The following is a 24,229-nucleotide window of genomic DNA, read 5'->3' on the forward strand; positions in this document are numbered from 1 at the left end:
TATTGTGTCTGCTAACTCAGCAGCCTTGTTTAGGGTAATCTCATCTGTATTGATAGGAAGAGCATCTCAGAATATTTGCTGGGTTGTTATTAGGATTATTCAGGCTATCTTTTGATTATATTGCTCAGTTCCAATGTGCCTTGAATTCTGACTGAGTAGGGCAGGCCATGATGCCTGGGGCATAGTTTTGTGGTGTGATCTGTTGCTTGACATAGTGTAAGCCACCCTGAGTCTTCGGAGAAGGGTGGGATATAAATGCAAATAATAATAATAATAATAATAATAATAATAATAATAATAATAATAATAATAATAATAATAATAATAATCTGGGATGAGTTTGAATTAATGATTTCTGAGGATGTGGACGGGGCTCTTAACGCTGTCAATTCAGTCACTGCTTACTGGAAAACAGCCAGGAAGGTGACCTATGATTGGGTCCGTGCTATGGTTGATGGAGGGGATGGGGAAATCACTCCTCTTTTAGGAGAGGTGGTGTCACACCTGCTCAATAGGCCATCTTGAACTGAACAGATTCTGATAACAATTGACTTTCTATTGTTCAGTAGGTGGCTGGTCTGCAACTGATGAGAACCCTGGAAGAAATGGATTATCTATACCTATTTCAGATAAGTTTCAGGCTGGTATTTAATACTGAGACAAGCTTGATCATGTTTGTAGATAACGGGTGGTAGAGTCAAGATGGTGGTGCAGCATCTATCTTTGTGCACTTTGATCTTTGGCAGCTTTTGATACCATTGATCAGAATAGCTGTCTGAGCTACTTCTGTGGCTTGGAAATAGTGTGTGTGTGTGTGTACCATTTTACAATGATTTTCTTTCTTTATTTCAGGGCTGGTCCCAGTTATTGCTGAGGGAAGAGATTGCTCCTTAGGCCTTCTTTGTGAGGTGCTACCAAGTTTATTCTTTGTTCCTACCTTTTCAACATCTACATGAAATCATTGGGCCTGGTCATCAATGTGTTGGGATTTGGTATCATCAGCACATTGATAATACCCAATACAGTATATCTTTCAACTTAATATATCCTAATATATCCTAATATAACCTAAAGATATAAGATAATGTATCTTTCAACTCTGGACTGACAAAGTGAGATTACTGAGTTTTTGTCCCAGTGCCTGGAGACTAAGGATTTGAATGGGGAAAAACCATCTCCAATTCAATCCTACCAAGAACAAATGTTTGGGCCACTTCAACTTGGAGATATCTTACCTGTGACTCAATGAGCAGATAGCAGCTATGGCCAGGAAGATCTTTGCACAGCTTTACCTGGTGCATCAAGCATGTCCTTTCCCAGATCAGGAGGCCCTACAGACAGTCACTGCTGCCCTAGTTACCTCATTGCTTAACAACTGCAATCTGCCGTACATGCGGTTATTCTTGAAGACCACCCAAAAAATTCAAATTATCCAGAATACAGTGGCATAGTCAGTGATGTCATAGTCATACTTCGGTATGCCCATGTAATATCTCTGTTTAGTAAACTGTAGTAGTTGCCAGTTTTTGTCCGGGTACAATTTTAGATTCTGGTAAAATTCAAAATGCCATAGTGTCTGATTACTTGAGGACTCCCTGTTTTCCCTACTATCTGCGTAATTTGTTCAGTCTGGCAGGTTTGGCGAGTTCTGCATTCTTTCTATCAAGCAATACATCTGTGGAAATCTGGTAGTCAACCTTTTTATACCTACCGCCCACTTTTGTATCTCTGTTAGTAGTAAAATTTTCTAACCATCCACCGGTGCGGGGGAAGATGCGTGAGCTATTCTGGGATGAGGCTCTTTTGTTTGCGGTCGCACTATAGCGCCATTTAGTTTCACTTATGTAACGTGAACTAAATTTATGTGCGGGCAATACAAATAGTATATTTTCAGAAATTTAAATTGTCACAGGGAATTTTATGAAAACCTAATGAAAATTTAAATTTTTTAAATAATGCTATGAAATTTTTTTAAAAAGTCAATTAAATTAAAAAAAAGGAAAGTGTTCAGTATTGGACAAAACCCTTACCGCCCACCATGAAAGCTGGAATGCCCACTAGTGGGCAGTAGGGACCAGGTTGACTACCACTGATCTATGGGAACCCTGGAAGCTCACCTTCTCTGTAGCAGCACCTGGAAGAAGGTTGCTCTTGAAATTTGAACAGCTCCCACTCTGCTGGTGTTTTGAAGGGCCTTGAAGTCCTGGCTCTTTGCCCAGGCCTTTGGTGAGGATGACTGAACCTCTGTTGAACCTGGAATGTTTTCCTTTGTTCCCATCTTGTTTTGTCATCTTCCCATCTCTATCCTTCTTTTGTTTCTTGTTCTTTTTTTCCTTCTTGTTCTTTTTTCTTCTATTTTAAACAATTTGGAAACTACCCAGAGGTACTAGGAGTCAGACTGGAAATGATGGATGATGATAATGATGATGATGATGATCTCAACCCCATTAACCCAAGGATTATGAACTGGTAACTGGAGAATTGGGATGCTCTGTGCCAAACTTGTCAGATCAAAGAGTTCAGAACCAGAAGTCAGTTAATCAAGTGTTTTGCATTATAATGTAGAAATCATAAATGCCCTTGTCCTCTATTAACACAAGCCAATATTATCACATCCATTAAATGTGACAAATACTCTGAAGGGGCATTTATATGACATATTCAAACCAATGATGAGTACAATAGATCACTGTAACCCTTTTGGTAAATAACTATTTATATCCCATGACAATGCCTTTTCATCAAATTATGATCACAGGATTCGGATATGAAAATCCTATGTGAAAATGACTGTAGAGGCTATTCTGGGCATTTTATTATGAATAATATTATTTTGAGATGGCAATACAAAAGATACACTCATGCCCATCAATCCATTCTCTAAGCACTTGCTTTCTGACAGCTTCATCTGTCAAACAAGCCAACTGAATAATAATTTTAAAAAATCATGCTAATGCAAAATTTAAAAGAAATGAGAGTACAATTTATTTAAACACACAAGTATAAGGAAGCAGTGAATGTGAATATTATTACAGATAGTCCTCAACTTATGACCACAATGAAGCCCAAAATTTATGTTGCTAAGTGAAACATTTGCTAGGTCAGTTTTACCCCATTGTATAACTTTTCTTGCTACTGGTTTTTTTTTAATCTATAGTTTTTATTAGTTTATAATAAGACATACAAAGAGAATACAAAAGTAAACATTAGGGAAATTAGAGAAAGGAAAAGGGAACCGACCCGTACGCTCTCACAGGGAGGGACTCCTCAGGGTGCCGTCAGCCAGGCAGTGCGCCCAGGGGAAGGGCCTTTTCTGTGGGGGCTCCCACCCTCTGGAACAAACTTCCGAACTTCCCCCAGGACTTCGCCAACTTCCTGACCTTCGAACCTTTCGCCGCGAGCTTAAGACACATCTTTTTATCTGCGCAGGACTGGACTAGAATTTTAAATTTTAAATTTGGTTTTAATGGGGTTTTACTATTTTATTGGAGTTTTAATATTCGGCCGTATTTAATAAGTTTTTTAAATTGGGTTTTAACTTGTATTTATGTGTATATTTTACTTGGCTGTAAACCGCCCTGAGTCCCTCGGGAGATAGGGCGGTATAAAAATATGATTAAATAAATAAATAAACAAACAAATAAATAAATAAATAAATAAATTGGGTAGTGGAAGAAAGCAAGGGGAAAAGAAAAAAAAGGCATTGACTTCCGACTCCTTTGGTGTAGTAAAATAAGGCATTAACATCAGTAGTGGTATTCACTTACCTTTACTAGTGGTTCGCAAATGTGAGTGTGCACGCCACCACTGCACATGTACAGAGTCTTCTGCACATGCGCAGAGCGTCCATGATGACATCCGGACAGATGGATGGAGCCTCTCACTGCCGCCACTATCAGTTTTCCCAAAACCGGGTAGAACCAGCTCAATACCACCACTGATTAACATCCACCCTCAACTTTTTACTTTTACATAATAATATAAATCAGCCATTTCTATAACAACAAATCTATTTAATTGATAAAACCCAAAATCAAAGTTTTATTTCTTTCCACCTCAAGCACCAAGTCCAGCAGTGATTTCCAAGTAGAAATAAAGGTATTTGTGTTTTTTTCTTTAATCAAAACAGTCAATTTAGCCATTTCTGTTAACTCGATCAGTTTTTGCAGCTACTGCTGTTAAGTGAATCATTGCAGTTGTTAAATTAGTAACACAGTTGTTGAGTGAACCCCCATTGACTTTGCTTGTCAGAAGGTTGCAAAAAGCTGGGACCCCAGGACACTGCAACCGTCATAAATACGAACCAGTTGCCAAGCATCTGAATTTTGATCAGGTGACCATGGGACTGCTGCAATGGTCATACGTCTGAAAAAATGGCCGTAAGTCACATTTTTCAGTGCCATTGTAACTTTGAACAATCACTAAATGAATTGTTTTAAATCAAGGATTTTATGCATGCACTTTTATCCACCTTCTGAGTTGTGTGAAACTTTCGGAGTACCATCAGTTCAGTTTATTTGGAAGGAGGTCTTTAGAGATCCGTGGTATTCCTATTGTATATTTATATGCCTGTTGTATATTAACAGTCCACCAGATTCCTCTTTTTCAGCTCTTTCTATAAGGCTGCATAGCATCACAAGCTTTTTTATAGACAACATAGTCAGCTGTTTGCTTTCTTAGCTCAGTTTCAGTGAAGGGTGAATAAGCAACCCCCACCGGAAACCTCATCCTGTCCTTTTGGCCTGATAGGATAAGAAGAAGAAGAATCTTTCATTCTGGTAATTTTACAGGATATGTTTGGGCAAAGGTTAGCTGTGCTTGATTTCTTGTGGTGGCGTCAGAGAAAAGCAAACTAATGACATCCTGACTGAAATCCTTTGCAATCTGAATTCTAGGTTTGAGAAACTTCTTTTAAAGGGTTGCAATGTTTGAGCTGGATTTTTTTTTGGGGATGGCAATAAAAAGCCCTTTCTCTCTCTCTCTTTTTGCTGCCATATAAAAATGATGCAGCAATTTTTGCAAAGGTTTTTGCAACTGAAATATGGTGGACCTTATAAAAATGCATTTTCTAGGGAAAAAACCCCACCAATTTTTAAAATAAATCTTGACAGGGTAGGGAAGACACCTCACTGTAGGATAAAGAAATCTATTAGAGAAAATGCAGTGTTCATTATCTGGGAAAAAGAAACCAGAAGCCCAGATACTGAAGAAGGAAGGCTTCACCTGAAAACAAAATATGGAAAAAGGATCTTGGAATTTAGCTGAATGTGAGGTGGCCACTGAAAAAAGTCTAATCGAAGGATGTAGTTATAGTGCCATGGTCACCTCCTACTTTCAATAATCTGTCCAGTTCTGGATACCATATATTAAAAAAATAATAAACCAGGTTGATATGGAATGAAATCTTCATATTAGGAGAGACTAAGGGAAGTGATTGTTTAGCCTTGAGAAAAGGAAACAGAAGTTATGATAAGACTGATCAAGGTTTTGTGTCACCTGGAAAAACAGCATATTCTATTCTCTTTCATCCAAAAGACAAAATGCAGCATAAAGATCTAAAGTTAGAAGAAAAAAAAAAAAGGGGGGGGGGAGAAGGCAGTTTTTGGTTAACGATAGGAAAAGCTACCTAACAGGGCAATTTGACAGTGATTGCCTGTCACTAGGCTATTCTTTGATATTAGGAAGGTGGTGGCTGAACCCAATCACTCGATGTATTCAGGTAAAAGCTGGACAGCCACCTGACAGACCTGTTTTACATTTGATTTCTGTTTTGAGCATGGAGTGGCCTTGAAGGCTTAAACGCTTCCTCCAGGTACGATTCGGTAAAATTTCAGGACTTCATATTGTACATTCTTGCTTTAACCCTATACATGGAGTAGAGATATAGAGCTATGGTTTAATGGTAGCCTGTAGTTAATATCCTTCTAAGTACAGCTAGGAGTTGATTATGGTAGGGTTATGTTCAATTACACAAGTCTTATTTGGGAGGGTTTTAAAACTTTCTTTTATCATGAATTAAAGTCCACATTATCTAGTCAGCTAATATAGAGAGATTTCAGAGTTCCAATTAGAGTAAATGGCAGGCTACAACAGGATTATGCTCAACCCAATATAAGAAAACCACAATTCATTTAAGGGTATTTAATGGGATAGTTTGCATTTAATTTTAATACTCAATTTGAATAATATATCATAGTATGAGAGAAGAATAACCATCCATCTATTGATCTCCTTTATCAGGAGGGAACAAAAACATTTTCTTCTGGCAGCTCTTTGATTATGAGAATTGCAATTAGGAGTGGGTTTTTATGCATGATCCTGCTGAGATTTCAAATAGTATGAATTATATTGCTTTTATGTTAAGCAAATCAAGTGACACAATATTTATGGTATTGCCAATGAAAAGGAAGGAATTATTTAAAATGTTAGTGACTTTACTGCTCTGTCTGTTATAGCTGAAGAGTTTTGATAAAAATATTATCTGTTATTTCTCATCATAGAGGTAGCTTTTTTTATTGCATTAACACATATTTTAAAGCAATGGATATCACTACATGTAAGTATTTATCAAATCCTATTTATGTCACTGATCTCTGGCTTCTTCGGTGGAGTTAAGATTGGAGGCAGAATTAATTTTCACCTTGAAAGCACTCAGATACCTGAAGGTAGTGAAGAGATCAGGATTCTTCTGCAAGAAATATAACACCATTTTGTAAGCAATCCTTGATTAAATTATGTTTTTTATCTTATAAATGCAAGCACAAGTTGGTCATTTGCCCAGATTAATATACAACAACAACATCTGGGCACAAGTCCAAACAAATAGCAATATATATTCATATAATGCTGATGAATGTGCAAAATGTTCCACTAAATAATAAGAGAAACAAATCTCTGCTTGCAGCCTCCCAGGATACTGATGACAAAGATAGGAAATTAGAAACCAGTCAAAATGAATACCAGAGTAGCAAACATACGCAGAAAAACAAATTAAGATAAAAGGAAGGCTAAAAGGAAAACAAATCCTGATTAAGACTCAACGTTTCTTCTATACCAGTCAGGAGATGTAGCATATGCCTACATGTCCTTCAATATAGAGGATATGGCATGAGTATGTATCTATCCTTAATCAGGCCACAATGTCACCATGGATGTTTTTTTCGTAATGTGGCCATTAAATACAGAAGGACATTTCTAGGAAAGTCTTTGATGACAAATGTAGCTACTTTTATAATCAATGGGTATAATGGTGTTAGTTAATTTTATTAAAATTGGACAGAAGAGAAAATGAGAATAAGGTGAGAGGTAAGGAACATTAAATCAACAATTTAAATTAGAGCCTTTTCCTATTTGTTAGTCTTGATTTGTGTTGGATTACAATTCTATGATGAGCAATTATTCCTATCATCCCAGCCACATAGTCCAATATGATGAATGTTATAGTCAATATATTTGGGGAATATCAACTTGGGGACAATTGATCTAAGGATTTGAAAAGGTCAGAGTGAGCAAAGCAATTGCAAATATAAAAGCTAGTTAGGAATGAGATCATCCTGTATTTTGGAGTGATGGGGTGATACAAAAATAGAGGAGAAATTACATTTACATCCTTTGGAACATTCTGGAGAATATATTTTTGCTTCTATTCTTAACAATTTCTGGACATCTCTAAGGATCCAGTTTGTTGTGATGGTTAAAAGATCAAGTTAGGACCTTGGTTTAAATCTCCGGTTAACTATGAAGCCAATTGGGCCAATGCCTTTCTGTCATCCTAGTCATTTCTACAAAATGGTGGTGCGGATAAAAACAGGAGTTTCCTTGGGCAGCATGGTTAACTTCATAGAATCACTTCATGAAATCCTTTTCTTGGCTTAGCACATTTCAGCAGACAATCATTTCTATCTGGGTGAAAAAAAAGTCAGTGCCTTTATGGACCCCATGACATTTGTTTCTGTAGCATCAGTACAAGTAATCCTCAACTTATGACTGCAATGGAGCCTGCTTATTATGGTCAGTTGTGATGGTTATAAAGTGGGTCATCAGGTGATCAACCCCATTTTAATGACCTTTTTGTGGTGGTTGTTAAGTGAATCTGCAGTCATTAAGTGAACTCATTGTTCACAATGGGGTGCTTTTGCCAAAATCCAGGAATAAATGTCATTTTTTGGCAAAAACATTGTAAATCATGGTCACATGACAGCAGGACACTGAAAATAACTGTAAATGCAGGCCAGTTGCTGAGTGGCTGAAATGTGGCCATGTGACCATGGGAGGTGTGGCCATGAGATCTTCAGAAATGGGTAGTAAGTACCTTTTTTGGGGAGGGGGTAGGGAGGGTTCCGTCATAACTCTGAACAGTCACTAAGCAACTGGTTGTAGGTCAAGGACTATCTGTACTTTATGACCGGAATGGCAGCGTGGCTTTTCATATTTTGAAGATGGGAGTGATTCACAAATATTGTTGGGGGCTCCTAAGAGAATGTAATGTTTTATTATAACTGCCGCTCACACCCATATTCCAAAAAGAATGAAGAGTTACACTCATGCGACATCATTGCACTAACTGTTACAGCCCCTCACCCCTCAAAAACTTTTTAAGTGCAATCTCCAGTGTGACAAAGCTTCAAATCTGTCAGCTTTCATTTAAACATTCAAGGGAGTTGTTTTAAGTGAAGATTGGGAAGTTTTGCTTGGACATACTTTCATGGTATTAGCTGTTGCTATTATAAATGGACTAAGAAGGTGGAAATATGATTTTTGTTCTCCTCTTTATTAGACTCTCCCTGTCTCTAAGCCAAGCTATAATTAGAAATATGGAAGACAGAAGAAGGATTTAAGGAAATAGTTTTCTCTATATCACTTTTCCAGATGTAGGTCGGGGTGAAATGCTTCCGCTTTGGACCGGATCGCGTGATCCGGTAGCGATGGGGGCAGGTAGTTCAGAGAACCGGTAGCAAAAATCCTTCCCCCCCCACCGCCCACGCCTCGCTGTTCCTCTTCTCTGTCCCTAAAGCACTCGGTGGTGATATAGCTGCAAACGGCCTTAAATGACTGCCGCGCCGCACTACAGCTGATCAGCGCTGTAGGCAGCTAGTAGACCAGTGCCTCTATTTTAAAAGAAGGTAAACTGGCGCCTGCCAAAAAAAAGGCACTTGGTAGACCAGTGGCTCTCAGTAAAAGGCAATTGGTAGACCGGGGCCTCTATTTTTAAAGAAGGTAGACCAGTGCCTCCCAAGTTTTGTATACTTTATTATTTTTATAATTTATTATTATTGACCGTGCCCATTCAGTCACCTGACCACCAAGCCACAACCACCAATTAAGCCACGCCCACAGAACCGGTAGGGAAAATTTTTAGATTTCACCCCTGAGCTAAATCTAGAAAAAGTGGACTGGGAAGGGCTGGGATGATCTACTATGCTTATTGAGAATGATGCAGTCTTAACAGGTTAGCACCTAATGATTACTGCTAGCTTGCTTTTAAAGTGCAAGCCACCAAACCTTTACACAAAGGTGTCAATTTAAGATCATCTTGATGCAATTAAAATTGTACCCTGACTCTAAATGGAAAAGTCTTACTAAATTTCATCCTTAATGAGAGTTGGTATCTCTTTTAAAAATTGTGATATTCTGAAAAGCCAAGAGGAGCTAGCTCGGGACTCTGCATGAAGAATTATCTGTTTTAAAGGGAAGAACAAAGGAACTAAAAAGCGAATGCAGCAGCGATGTGTGAGGCAATTTAAATCAGAAGTACAGAAGAGGCTGGGGAAGAATAAAAGTCTCAACATTCCTTAAACATAATGCCATCTTCTTTCCATCAACCTGCTTCTTCCTTAAATTAGCTGCACACTTATATTAAGTCACTTGGCTACAGGGCCTTGATTCTGATTTGCATCTGAATACCGCTGGATTCTTGTGACTGCTTTTTTTTTCACTATAAGCTGACCCTTTTATAGCCGCTGCATTGTGGAGGAAGAAGTGAAGGACTCTGCTTTGTGAATGATTTCAATTTACATAGGAATATCTCATCTTCCCCTGAATGTCATATTTATCCTTTTCTAAACCTTGCCACGGATTTATTACTGAGAATTTCATGTTTAGAAGGAAACAAAACAAGCAGGACAAACAAAGCCTGTGAACTGTATTATAAATGCAATTCTGCACTTGAAAATTGCTACTCTGGCTTGGCTTAGAGACAATAATTTGATTAGATTTCACACAACCTGGAGGCCATTGATAGATTTCTTACAGGATAAAAAGAATAATCTTTTGACTTTGGGTTTTAGATTACGCTGGAGTTGACTGCAGAGATATTATAGCTTTTTTAAATACAAGGTTATTTTCCATTTGATAACTTGCCATCTTTTAGATGAAATTAAGGAAAGAACATTTATTTATTTATTTATTTTGTCACACAGTATATATAAGCATAAGCATGAAATAATTATACAATATATAAGCATATGTATGAGTATGTAATAACTATATTAATTGGATATAACGAAAGAAAACAATAGGACAGGAATGGTAGGAACGCTTGTGCTCTTATGCACGCCCCTTACAGACCTCTTAGAAATGGGGTGAGGTCAATAGTAGACAGTTTTTATTTTATTTTATTTTTTTTATTTTATTTTGTCACAACAATATATGTAACTATCATACAGAAAGGTTATATAGTATATAAAGGTATAAGTATATATATATATATATATATATATATATATATATATATATATGTATGTATGTATGTATATACCGTATATACTCGAATATAAGCCGATCCGAGTATAAGCCGAGGTCCCCAATTTTACCCCAAAAAACTGGGGTAAACTGGGGACTCGAGTATAAGCCGAGGGAGGGAAATGAGGCAGCTACCGGTCAGGGAAAGCCTCCCTCCCTCAGCCGAGAAGGCTGGCGGCTCCCCCGCCCCGCCCTCTCACTGCACCGGCAGGGCTTCCCCGCGCTAATGCAAAAGCCCACCAAGTTTGCACCATCCGGTATAATGTGAAAAAAAGAAGAAAAAAAAAACCTCAAGTATAAGCCGTATATACTCGAGTATAAGCCGAGGGGACGTTTTTCAGCACAAAAAACGTGCTGAAAAACTCGGCTTATACTCGAGTATATACGGTATATGTATATATATATGTATGTATACGAAGAAGAAAAGAAAAACAATAGGACAGGAACGGTAGGCACGTTTGGTTGAAGCTTTGGGATTTTGGGAAGAGACCACAGAGTCAGGTAGTTTATTCCAAGCATTAACAACTCTGTTACTGAAGTCATATTTTCTGCAATCAAGATTGGAGTGGTTAACATTAAGCTTAAATCTATTGTGTGCTCGTGTATTGTTGCAATTGAAGCTGAAGTAGTCTTCGACAGGAAGGACATTGTAATAGATGATTCTATGAGTTAAACTCAGGTCATGTTGAAGGCGGCGTAGTTCTAAATTTTCTAAACCCAGGATTTCAAGTCTGGTGGCATAAGGTATTTTGTTGTATTCAGAGGAGTGGAGAACCCTTCTTGTAAAATATTTTTAGACACGTTCAATTGTATTGATGTCAGAAATGTGGTATGGGTTCTAGACAGTCGAGCTGTATTCAAGAATTGGTCTAGCAAATGTTTTATATGCTCTGGTTAGTAGTGTAGTGTTTTTGGAGAAGAAGCTATGCAAGATTAGGTTTACAAGCCTTTTTTTGCGATGTAGTTGCAGTGGGCTTTGGCACTTAGATCATTTGACATGAAAATTCCAAGGTCTTTAACAGGGTGGGGGTCATCTGTAAGGTAATGTACATCAAGCCTGTACTTAGTGTTTAGGTTCTTTTTTCCAATATGTAAGACTGAGCATTTGCTGGTTGAGATTTGGAGTTGCCAAGTTTTAGACCATTCAGATACAAATCAAGGTCTTTTTGAAGGATAGTTGTATTGTTGGTGGTGTTAAATAGTTTGACATCGTCAGCAAAGAGAACACAATTACTTTTAATATGGTCACAGAGATCATTAATGTATAATATGAAGAGTGTTGGTTCAAGAACGCTGCCTTGGGGAACGCCACTTTTGACAGGAACAGGATTTGATAGAGCATTGCCAATTTTGACCACTTGTTGTCTGTTTGACAGGAAAGCTGTTATCCAATTGTGGAGGGGTCCTGAAATGCCGTAGGATTTTAGTTTTAGGAGAAGTTTATCATGTACTACTAAGTTGAAAGCTTTACAGAAGTCTATGTAGTTGCATCTAATTGCTTTGCCCTAATCAAGATTTGTAGTCCATATGTTTTTGCAGTGAAGAAGTTGTAAGTTACATGATAAATTTTTCTGAAACCAAATTGTTTATTAGAGAGTAGGTTGTTTGTTTCTAGGTTGAGGGTAATGGATTGGTTGATGATAGATTCCATTACTTTGCAGGTGACGCAGCATAGAGAGATTGGTCTGTTTATGACATTTATGAATACTTTTTAGTATTTTAAATATTTTATAAACTGGCATTAGTTTTTTAGACTTAAAAGAGAGGTGGTTGGGTGGTTAGCATCTCTGTATTAAAAGAAAGATGGAGGTTACCTTTGTTATATTTGTTAGATGTATTATTTTTTGGCACTTTTAATAGGTTTTGTCATTCTATTTCCCTTTTATGTTAGTTTGTATTTTAATATCTGCTCTTAAAACTTTATACACACATGTGCACACCAGTGGTGGGTTTCAACATTTTTTATTATCAGTTCTGTGGGTGTGGCTTGGTGGGCATGGCATGGGTAGGATATTGTAAAATCTCCATTCCCACCCTACTCCAGGGGAAGGATACTGTAAAATCTCCATTCCCTCCCCAATCCAGGGAGGGATACTGCAAAATCCCCATTTCCTCCCGATCAGCTGGGACTTGGGAGGCAGAGAATAGATGGGGACGGGGCCAGTCAGAATTTTTACTACCGGTTCTCTGAACTACTCAAAATTTCTGCTACCGGTTCTCCAGAATTGGTCAGAACCTGCTGAAACCCACTTCTGGTGCACACACAAGCACACAGGGAGTGATATATGGCTTTCTTTGTCAAGTTAGGCCAAATCACTGATTCACAAGCAAAATGTTTATAAATGTGATCAAAGACAGATCCAAAAAGGCTTATTGCAGTTAAGAACGCGGCAGAAGGAGGTATCCATGTAGGGGTTGTGGCATAGACAAGCTTTTGTCTAGATAGCAAAGACTGTAAGATCCTTAGTATTCTTTGAGTTTGGTTGCTTGTCTGCAGAGATTTCATTACCGACTACTGAGTGTAGAGTTTGATCACTGTCTATATACTATAGCTTGTCCTACCAATATTAGTGAAGAATATGATTTTCTCCTTGGTGGTTCCTTGATTAGTTACTGTTTTCTGCTGGATCATCTGTTCCTAATTCCTGATTTTCTGGATGTTGGATATTGGCAAGGATGTATTCTGGTCTTTTTGTTTCCTCTCTTCGGTTTTTTGTATTTATTATTATCCGTTTTGAAAACTGTGTAAATGTAGTTTATTTTTATGAGTCTATTGGTGGCTGATTTGTCTGAATGGCAAGCTTCCAGGAATTCCCTAGCAATTTTGGATATTTTTTTTTATTTGCATTTATATCCCACCCTTCTCCAAAGACTCAGGGCGGCTTACACTATGTCAAGCAATAGTCTTCATCCATTTGTATATTATATACAAGGTCAACTTATTGCCCCCAACAATTTGGGTCCTCATTTTACCTACCTTATAAAGGATGGAAGGCTGAGTCAACCTTGGGCCTGGTGGGGCTTGAACCTGCAGTAATTGCAAGCAGCTGCTGTTAATAACAGACTGTTTTACCAGTCTGAGCCACAGAGGCCCGTTACAAACCAAACCGGATTTGGTTTGGTCTAGAATGCTCACAGTTTCCAGTTGAAACTATGGTCGAGTCTTCAATGAATTGTGAAAATATGAGGTTTCCATTGTATCTTCTGACTGCTGGTTGGTGTTCCTGGATATTCTCTGCTAGTTTTCTGCCTGATTCTCCTACACTATTTCAATTGCAGTTACTTTAATACTATATTTTCTTCCTGAGTTATTGGGGTTTTGATTTACTTAAGATATGTTGGAGCCCTTTGGTTGGTTTGTACCCTCTGGTGATGCCATGTAATTATAAACTCTCTTGTTGTTTTCTGCAGTGTTTTCTATGTATGGCAGTTTTATTCTTTTCATAGCTTGTGTTGGTGATGCTACAGTGGTTGAGCACTTTTTGATATGTTTTGGTCAAAGATGATAAACAGGTGGTCTGTTTCTTTTTTCTGGTGTTCCGGGTTGCTGCAGTTTGTTTGTACTTGTCTGAATAATATTCTCACACAGCTCCTTTTGCAGGAAGCTGAGTTGTTACTTTGGTAACGGAACACTTGATTAACATGGATTGATTTTCATAATTCTAATAGAAGAGAATATTTGTAGCTCATTGATGAACTGTGAGGCCCTTAGTGCTCTCTCAACTTGGTTATTTGCTTGCAGATATTATATTACCAAACCAGAGAACATCATTAGTGCTAGAAGGGAGTGGGATTTATTCTTATTATATATACTAGACTAGAGGCTATACTTGTCAGTGTTGATGGGAGTGGTCTTAGTGGTTCCTTGATCAGACTGTTATTTACTATTAGTTTGTTTGTCTGTATTCTTAGCTCTTTGATTGGGGTATTGTTTACCTCCTGATGAGAAGTAGACGTCCAAGCTAAGTTCTTTTGTTATATTGTACGTTGGCATCCCTGATAATACAATTGGATTAGGAGATATGTTGGGCTCATGCATTTTTGGGCATCCATAGAAGTGTGGAAGGGTACCTTCCTTCTTTACATGAACTACCAGCTTCACCCTGCCCAAAGGAATCTGAATCTCAGACAGTGGCCCTGGTATTTAAGTTCTCAAGACTTCTAGTTTTGGAAAAATATGCACTAGTTCAGGGGTCACCAAACTTTTGGACCTCAGGGACCACTAAATCCCACAGATTTAAATCCCACAGACCACTAATATGAACTGCCTAATGACTGGCTGGTAGGCATGGCTAGGTGGTCATGTGACTGGGTGGGCATGGCCAACTCCTTGCCTCCCAGGCTTCTTAGAGCCCTAATAGGAAGCAGTTGTTGTGGCCCGCCAGCGGCCAGTAGAGTTGGCAGCAGATTCGGACAGTGAGGAGGTTGGGAAGAAACATGGGCCAGTCCTGGAGTCTGGGGAAGGCTCAGACGATGGCTCTGAGTTGGAGACAGAGTGGGAGCCAAGGCAGGGGTGAAATCCAAATTTTTTCCATACTGGTTCTGTGGGCATGGCTTGGTGGGCATGGCAGGGGAAGGATATTGCAAAATCTCCATTCCTACCCCACTCCAGGGGAAGGATACTGCAAAATCTCCATTCCCACCCCACTCTGGGGCCAGCCTGAGGTGGTATTTGCCAGTTCTCCAAACTACTCAGAATTTCTGCTACTAGTTCTCCAGAACCTGTTAGAACCTGCTGGATTTCACCCCTGGGCCAAGGCCATCTGGTAGTTCTTTGCTGCTGCCAGAGTCTCCGGAGTCTGACATCAGCGAGGCAGAAGAACAGTTTGAGCCTGTTCCTAGTGTGCACATGCGCAGAGCTGCCATGAGACAGGAACAATTAAGGAAACAGGGTTGACTTGGGAGTAAGGCTTAGAGATGATTGGCCCCTCCCATAAGACATAAAAGAGAAGCGAACGGGACCTGAGCTTTTGCAGGAAGCAGTTAGTTCATCTGGCCAATTCAAGATTTGAAGCTTCTGTTTCTGACTCTATGCCAAGTTAGGGCTTGCCCTGCATCTGGAAATTAGTTCCATGTGAGATAGGTGGGTGTTGATAACCTTCCTATGAAATCCTTGTAGACTGTAAATAAAAGTAATTTAAAGCCGTATGAGTTAAAGAGGTTTGCTGGGACTAGGTTTGTGCTGTTTAATTTCTTTCTTTTTTTTTTTTATTACTTTTTTCTAACATTACAAACAGAAAAGAAAATACATTATTCCACCCTTGTGCTATACATAAAAAAAGGAAGATTTGGGTCTTCGGATATGTCCTCATGATTGCCAAAATCCACGTTCTCGAGGTACAGGTACCGAGGTGTCCAATTTTCCAAGCGCATAGTCATGAATGGTTTCCAAATCTTCCAGAAAATATCTTCTTTATACACACCACTTCTAATTTTAATATCACATGTCATTTTATCATTTAAAGCTAATTTCCACATTTCAGAATTCCACTCTTCTATTCTAAAAATCACATCTAGTTTCCAATATCTAGCTATTATAATTCTACCTATTATAATCATAATTCTAATCAATTCTTTTTCATATTTTGTTAATTCTATTTCCTTAATTACCAACAATAATATAGTTTCCACTCTCAATGTTATTACTTTCCCCATCATTTCAAATATCATTTTCTCCAATTGTTGCCAAAACTTTTTAACCTTATCACATTTATACCACATTATTATGAACATATGTGCTGTTTAATTTCTAAGGAAGCCTAGGTAAGAACAGCAGTTGTTGGAGCTAAGCAGCCACCACGAGAAAGAGTTGGCAAAATGGCTCAATTCAAATTGGATCTGACCGAGCAGAAGTACCTCACTGAGGACTACGAGGATAGGCTTTTCAAGTAGAAGGAAGAGCTGCGGGAGTGCAAGGCCAGGTACCGGCGCCTGGAGGTTCAATGGGCTGAGATGGTCAGCCAGTTCCAGGCCATGATGCAGTCCCACTGGAAAAAGGTCTTTCCCACCAATGGCACTTCCTCCAGCCTTCACCCAAAGCCCTGCACCAGGAGGCCAAAGCAGACCCCAAGTTGGAATTTCTGCCCTTGTCCGACCTGCACAAAAAGACCTCAAAGGGGGAGACTCCCTGCAGCAACACAAACGTTCATTGCACTTATCCATCCCAGGGGTCATAGTTTGAGGACCCCTGATTTAGTGCAATATTAGAAATGCAAATAATTTTTCTGCAGACCACCAAAATTTTCTCGTGGACCACCAGTTGGTGACCATTGCACTTGTTGAAGTAGTTGTCTGCCAACAAGTCTCTGACTTAAGATTGTTATTCATATTGTTGAGGTTGATTGTAACTTGTACACAGGGGTGAAATCCAGCAGGTTCTGACAGGTTCTGGAGAACCGGTAGTGGACATTTTGAATAGTTCGGAGAACCAACAAATACCACCTCTGCCTGGCCCCAGAATGAGGTGGTAATGGAGATTTTGCAATATCCTTCCCCCAAGAGTGGGGAGGGAATGGAGATTTTGCAGTATTCTTCCCCTACCACACCCACCAAGCCACGCCCTCAGAACCGGTAGTAGAAGAATTTGGATTTCACCACTGCTTGTACACCTGTTTTCTTTTTGACAGTGAATAATATAACTAGTATTTCATTGACTTTACTGTTAGCCGATTCTCTGTAACTTAAGCTTTAGGTCTAGTTCCTCATTTTATTGAAAAATCAATTTCTGGTCCAATCCCAGATAGGTCAATATTATTTGGAACCTTGCTACCAAACATGGGGTTCAAACATTCAGATGATTAAATCAGAACACCACAGAGTTAGTGTGTTCTGTATCTTCTTGCTGCCTTGTGATGTTAGCTTGATTTTTGCATCCCAGATCAGATTACACCAACTGAAATACCCTTGATCCAAGGCACTCTTTCCTAACCAGATAACATCCAGATGTGCTTTAAGTACAACTCCCAGAACTCTACGTCATGGTGGAAAGAATTTTAGGAGTTGTGGACCCAACATACGTTAGTGACTTCAGGTTGGCACAGGGTGCCATAAAAAACAGATTTGAAATCATTTTGAAATTAGTTTAATTATTTGAGAATGCAAGCTTTTTCTTTTTTCTTTTCTTTTGCTTTTTAAATGGGGATATATTAAAAATGTTGATTGATTAGTATTATGAAATTTGGGTAGTTACATTACCCAATGTAACTACCCAGGATAAAATTTTCTTGCCCTTCGTATGTAGACTTGATTATTTTTTTTTGTATGTAGATCGTCAATATGTAGCTTCTCCTATCTAATATATCAGTTTGTGATCTCTACTGTTCCTCGTTCTTTTCAGCAACTTATTTTTCAGAAGTTAAGAAAATATTGGAAACTAAAAGTTAAAACATTTGGTCCAGTCTAAAAGTGCAAGGGAGGAATCAATTAATCAAATCTATGGCTTAATAGTATGGCGCCATCCTGTGGCAAGTTATGGAAATTCAAATTACTTTGCAATATTCCACATGCAACTCTGTTTTATTTGTATATAAACAAAGATGCTCTAGATACCAAATGTCAAGGAACTCTTCACTTTCTTCCAATTGCCTAAGAAAGGAATGTTTTCCTTTCTAATTGGATTGATTCCATGCTATGTTACTAGGGGTGGAACACATTATTCTCAATCATTGTACACAGAGAAAGGGTCAATATGAAACTCTAGCATGAAATTACTTTTTGATTTTCTTGTACATCAAAGTGCACATTGGTAATCTCATGAGATTACCAATACAAATATTTGTGATAAAACCGTAGTATGAATCAGCATAATTCTCAATGCACACTCAGACGTGTGTGTGTGTGTGTGTGTGTGTGTGTGTATGTGTAGGTCTTTGGTTATTCGGGTTTTCTCCTGCGTAAAATTGGAAGTGTCTTGGCGACGTTTCGACGAAGTCTCATTCATCATCTTCAGGCTGGTGTTTACAGCTTCGTGCTTCTAGGAGCAATGTGTGATCGCAGCTGTTTCTTCCTTTTAACTGCTAGTGAGGGTTTGAACTGATTGGTTGGGAGCTCGGCTGTGTTCTGATTGGGTGGAGGTGTGTTCCGATTGGTTAGGGGTTTGGCTGTGCTCTGATTGGATGGGGGTGTGTTCTGTTTGGGGGGGGCTTGGTTGTGATCAGGTTAGTCTGATTTGCAGGGGGATTTGAGTTGGTGAGCTGTATTGCTGTTGTTTGGCTTCACATTCATGGTCATGCTACATCTTCATGGTGGGTGTCAATCTGCTGCATGTATGGATTGGAGGGGTTTGAAATGGCTAATGATGCAGCTGCAGTCTGGCTTCTGGTCCGTGGTCGTGCTTCATCATTGGTGTGGGTTTGAGTCTGCTTTCTGTGTGGATGTGTGGTGGTGGCATGCCATGCCAATCGCTACCAGATTGGACGAGCCGGTCCGAACCGGGAGCATTTAATCCCTGATATGTATGTATGTATGTATGTATGTATGTATGTATGTTTGTTTGTTTTTGTAGGTTTTCACGGGTATGATGAATGAGACCTCATCGAAATGTCGCCAAGATACTCTCAACCTTACACAGGAAAAGACCCAAATATGCCAAGACCTACATATATATATATATATATATATATATATGTTTTCTGAGGTTTTCACGGGTGTTTGTATATAGGTCTTTGGTTGTTCGGGTTTTCTCCCGTGTAAAATTGGAAGTGTCTTGGCGACGTTTCGACGAAGTCTCATTCGTCATCTTCAGGCTTCAGCTTCGTGCTTCTGGGAGCAATGTGTGATTGCAGCTGTTTCTTCCTTTTTAACTGCTAGTGGGGGTTTGAACTGATTGGGTGGGAGCTTGGCTGTGCTCTGATTGGATGTGGGTTTTTTTGTGCTCTGATTGGCTGGGGGTGTGTCCTGTTTGGGTGGGGGCTTGGTTGTGCTCAAATTAGTCTGAGTTGCAGGGGGATCTGAGCTAGTGAGCTGCACTGCTGCTGTTTGGCTTCGTGTTTGTGGTCATGCTACATCTTCGTAGTGGGTGTCAGTCTGCTGCATGTATGGATTGGAGGGGTTTGAAATGGCTAATGTTGCAGCTGCGGTCTGGCTTCTGGTCCTTGGTCGTGCTTCCTGATCAGTATGGGTTTGGGTGTGCTTTCTGGGTGGATGTGTGGTGGTGACATCCTGTGTGGACCTCGTGAGTGTGGGTCTGGTGTCATTCCTCGTGTTAGGGACACGTTTGTCAATAAGGGCAGGTTTCCAAATGGCTGGTAGGCGGGAGGTATCATCTCGTTTGTTCATGCTGTGTGGGCGTTTTTCTATCTCGATGGCTTCTCTGATTATTCTGTTGTTAAAGTGTTCAGTTTTGGCGATAGTTCTGGTCTTTTTAAAGTCAATATCGTGTCCTGTGACTTTAAAGTGTTGGACCAGGGAAGAAGTTGGTTCCTCTTTTTTGAATGAGTTCTTGTGTTCTTCAATGCGTGCACTTATTCTTCTGTTGGTTTGTCCAATGTATGTGGTGGGGCAGGCGGTGCATGGGATTTCATATACTCCTTGATTTTCTAACTCAATTTTGTCTTTGGGGTTTCTTAGGATGGTGGATATTTTTGGTTTGTGCAGAATGCTGTCTTGATGTTATGTTTGTGGAGGATCTTGCTGATTCTGTCTGTGGTGCCTTTTATATATGGGAGGAGGGCTGTGCCATTTTCTTGCTCTCTGTCTTGGGTTTTAGTGGGGGTTCTTTTGGATTAGTTTGGTAATCTTATTTCTCTGGAATCCATTGGATGTTAGTACGTTTGTGAGAGTGTGTAGTTCGGTTTTAGGTGTTGTTCGTCAGCTAAGCATTTTGTTCTAGAGATGAGTGTCTTGGCTCTGAGTTGATCTGTGCTGGGTGGTGGTGTGAGAGTGCATGCAGATAGCGGTTTGTGTGTGTTTTCTTCTGGTAGATGGTGTGTCCTAGGGAGCCATTGGGTTTCTTGTAGACTAAGACATCTAGGAAGGAAGTTGGTTGTTAACTTCTGTTTCCATGGTGAACTGTATTTTGGGGTGTAGGCTATTGAGGTGTGTGAGGAAGTTTTCAAGTTTTTCTTTCCCGTGTGGCCAGATTATGAAGGTGTCGTCTACGTATCTGAGCCAGAGTTTGGGTTTGTGATCAGATTTTTCTAGTGCTTGGGTTTCAAAGTGTTCCATGTAGAGGTTGGCAATGACAGGTGGGAGGGGTGATCCCATGGGTGCGCCTTCTATTTGTTTGTATTTTGTCCGTTATAGATGAAGTATGTGTTGGATAGGCAGTGGTTGGTCAGATCTAGTATGTGCTTGGGGGTTATATTTGTTTTGGATAGCTGTCAAGGCTTCTTTGATTGGCACTTGGGTGAAGAGGGATATGACATCAAAGCTCACGAGTAGGTCGCTGGGCTGTAAGTTTTGTTTCTTTATGATCTCTATGAACTGGAATGAGTTTTTTACGTGTGAGGCGATGGATTCTGCATAGGGCTGTAGTTGTTTGGCGAGAAATTTGGCTAGGTTTTGTAGAGGTGAGCCTATGGAGCTGACTATGGGTCTGAGTGGGGTTCCTTCTTTGTGTATCTTGGGGAGGCCGTAGAGCTTAGGGCATCTGGATGATTTCTCTCTGGGAATGATTCTTTGTTGGATTTCTTCGCTGATGGGGGAGGCTTTTATTTTGGATCTAGTGGTTTTTTCTAGGTAGGTGGTGGGGTCTGTTTTAGGGGCTTGTATGCAGGGTCTTGGAGTAGGTTGGTTAATTTGGTTTGGTAGTCAGATGTGTTCATAACCACCGTGGCGTTGCCCTTGTCTGCTGGTAGGATTATTATGCTGGTATCTTTTTTCAGGTTAAGTAGTGCTGTCTGTTCCTCTTTGGGTAAGTTGCTTTTGGGTGGCTTGCTGCTGCAGAGGATGTTGGTGATTTCGAGTCTGATTTTGTTAGCGCCATCGGGGTTGATTTTGGTCAGGCTGGTTTCAACTCCGCATATAATGGTCTCATTGGGGATTTATTTGTGAGTGACTGCAAAGTTGAATACTTTGGAAAGGACATCGGTTTCAGCTTTGGTGAGGATCCTATCTGAGATGTTATGCACTGTTTGTTTCATGTGTTGCTGTGAGGGTGGAGGGGTTTGTTTCTGGCGTTCTTGTAGTCTTCGGAGTTTGTTGGTGTGCGTGTCTGTCTTGAGGGTGGTCTGTGTTTCGGCGCTCCAGACGGCAAGTTGTTTGGATTTGTCCCAAAGTGCCGGGTGCATCTTGTTGCTGAGTTTGAGGTGAAGTGTGAGGAGATCTTTGTTGATTTGATCTAGGAGGAATCTTTTTGTGTGAAGTTCATTTCTGATTAAGGCCAATTCTGTTCTTTTTAGGATGCGTTTGGTGGCTGCAGAGTTGGAGTGGAATTTCAATTGGAAGCATTTGGGGATTAAATTTTCATCGCGGCAGTTTCGTAGGAATGCAAGGTCACATAAAATGGAAGCTCTTTGGACTTCTAGTTTTTCATAGGTCCTGGTCAGATGGTGGATTTCCTCCCCGTAGAGGTGCAATATTTGTTTTCTGAGGTTTTCACGGGTGTTTGTATATAGGTCTTTGGTTGTTCGGGTTTTCTCCGTGTAAAATTGGAAGTGTCTTGGCGACGTTCGATAAGTCTCATTCGTCATCTTCAGGCTTCAGCTTCGTGCTTCTGGGAGCAATGTGTGATTGCAGCTGTTTCTTCCTTTTTAACTGCTAGTGGGGGTTTGAACTGATTGGGTGGGAGCTTGGCTGTGCTCTGATTGGATGTGGGTTTTTTTGTGCTCTGATTGGCTGGGGGTGTCCTGTGTTGGTGGGGGCTTGGTTGTGCTCAGTCTAATCTGTGCTGCAGGGGATCTGAGCTAGTGAGCTGCACTGCTGCTGTTTGGCTTCGTGTTTGTGGTCATGCTACATCTTCGTAGTGGGTGTCAGTCTGCTGCATGTATGGATTGGAGGGGTTTGAAATGGCTAATGTTGCAGCTGCGGTCTGGCTTCTGGTCCTTGGTCGTGCTTCCTGATCAGTATGGGTTTGGGTGTGCTTTCTGGGTGGATGTGTGGTGGTGACATCCTGTGTGGACCTCGTGAGTGTGGGTCTGGTGTCATTCCTCGTGTTAGGGACACGTTTGTCAATAAGGGCAGGTTTCCAAATGGCTGGTAGGCGGGAGGTATCATCTCGTTTGTTCATGCTGTGTGGGCGTTTTTCTATCTCGATGGCTTCTCTGATTATTCTGTTGTTAAAGTGTTCAGTTTTGGCGATAGTTCTGGTCTTTTTAAAGTCAATATCGTGTCCTGTGACTTTAAAGTGTTGGACCAGGGAAGAAGTTGGTTCCTCTTTTTGAATGAGTTCTTGTGTTCTTCAATCGTGCACTTATTCTTCTGTTGGTTTGTCCAATGTATGTGGTGGGGCAGGCGGTGCATGGGATTTCATATACTCCTTGATTTTCTAACTCAATTTTGTCTTTGGGGTTTCTTAGGATGGTGGATATTTTTGGTTTGTGCAGAATGCTGTCTTGATGTTATGTTTGTGGAGGATCTTGCTGATTCTGTCTGTGGTGCCTTTTATATATGGGAGGAGGGCTGTGCCATTTTCTTGCTCTCTGTCTTGGGTTTTAGTGGGGGTTCTTTTGGATTAGTTTGGTAATCTTATTTCTCTGGAATCCATTGGATGTTAGTACGTTTGTGAGAGTGTGTAGTTCGGTTTTAGGTGTTGTTCGTCAGCTAAGCATTTTGTTCTAGAGATGAGTGTCTTGGCTACGGAGTTGATCTGTGCTGGGTGGTGGTGTGAGTGCATGCAGATAGCGGTTTGTGTGTGTTTTCTTCTGGTAGATGGTGTGTCCTAGGGAGCCATTGGGTTTCTTGTAGACTAAGACATCTAGGAAGGAAGTTGGTTGTTAACTTCTGTTTCCATGGTGAACTGTATTTTGGGGTGTAGGCTATTGAGGTGTGTGAGGAAGTTTTCAAGTTTTTCTTTCCCGTGTGGCCAGATTATGAAGGTGTCGTCTCGTATCTGAGCCAGAGTTTGGGTTTGTGATCAGATTTTTCTAGTGCTTGGGTTTCAAAGTGTTCCATGTAGAGGTTGGCAATGACAGGTGAGAGGGTGATCCCATGGGTGCGCCTTCTATTTGTTTGTATTTTTGTCCGTTATAGATGAAGTATGTGTTGGATAGGCAGTGGTTGGTCAGATCTAGTATGTGCTTGGGGGTTATATTTGTTTTGGATAGCTGTCAAGGCTTCTTTGATTGGCACTTGGGTGAAGAGGATATGACATCAAAGCTCACGAGTAGGTCGCTGGGCTGTAAGTTTTGTTTCTTTATGATCTCTATGAACTGGAATGAGTTTTTACGTGTGAGGCGATGGATTCTGCATAGGGCTGTAGTTGTTTGGCGAAATTTGGCTAGGTTTTGTAGAGGTGAGCCTATGGAGCTGACTATGGGTCTGAGTGGGGTTCCTTCTTTGTGTATCTTGGCGATAGTTCTGGTCTTTTTAAAGTCAATATCGTGTCCTGTGA

General features: G+C 40.1%; 1 long non-coding RNA gene across 1 annotated transcript in view; it reads left to right on the forward strand.

Annotated features, from left to right (window-relative positions):
- The first annotated feature begins 612 nt into the window (after nt 1-612).
- The window catches only part of LOC131191847 (uncharacterized), a 42,724-nt gene continuing 19,107 nt past the window's right edge, over nt 613-24,229 (forward strand). The window contains exons 1-2 of the long non-coding RNA XR_009153585.1: nt 613-644; nt 853-908. This is a non-coding gene — a long non-coding RNA (uncharacterized LOC131191847). The remainder of the gene's footprint in view (nt 645-852; nt 909-24,229) is intronic.

Source organism: Ahaetulla prasina, chromosome 2 (genome assembly GCF_028640845.1).
Source record: "Ahaetulla prasina isolate Xishuangbanna chromosome 2, ASM2864084v1, whole genome shotgun sequence".
Taxonomy (NCBI): Eukaryota; Metazoa; Chordata; class Lepidosauria; order Squamata; family Colubridae; genus Ahaetulla; species Ahaetulla prasina.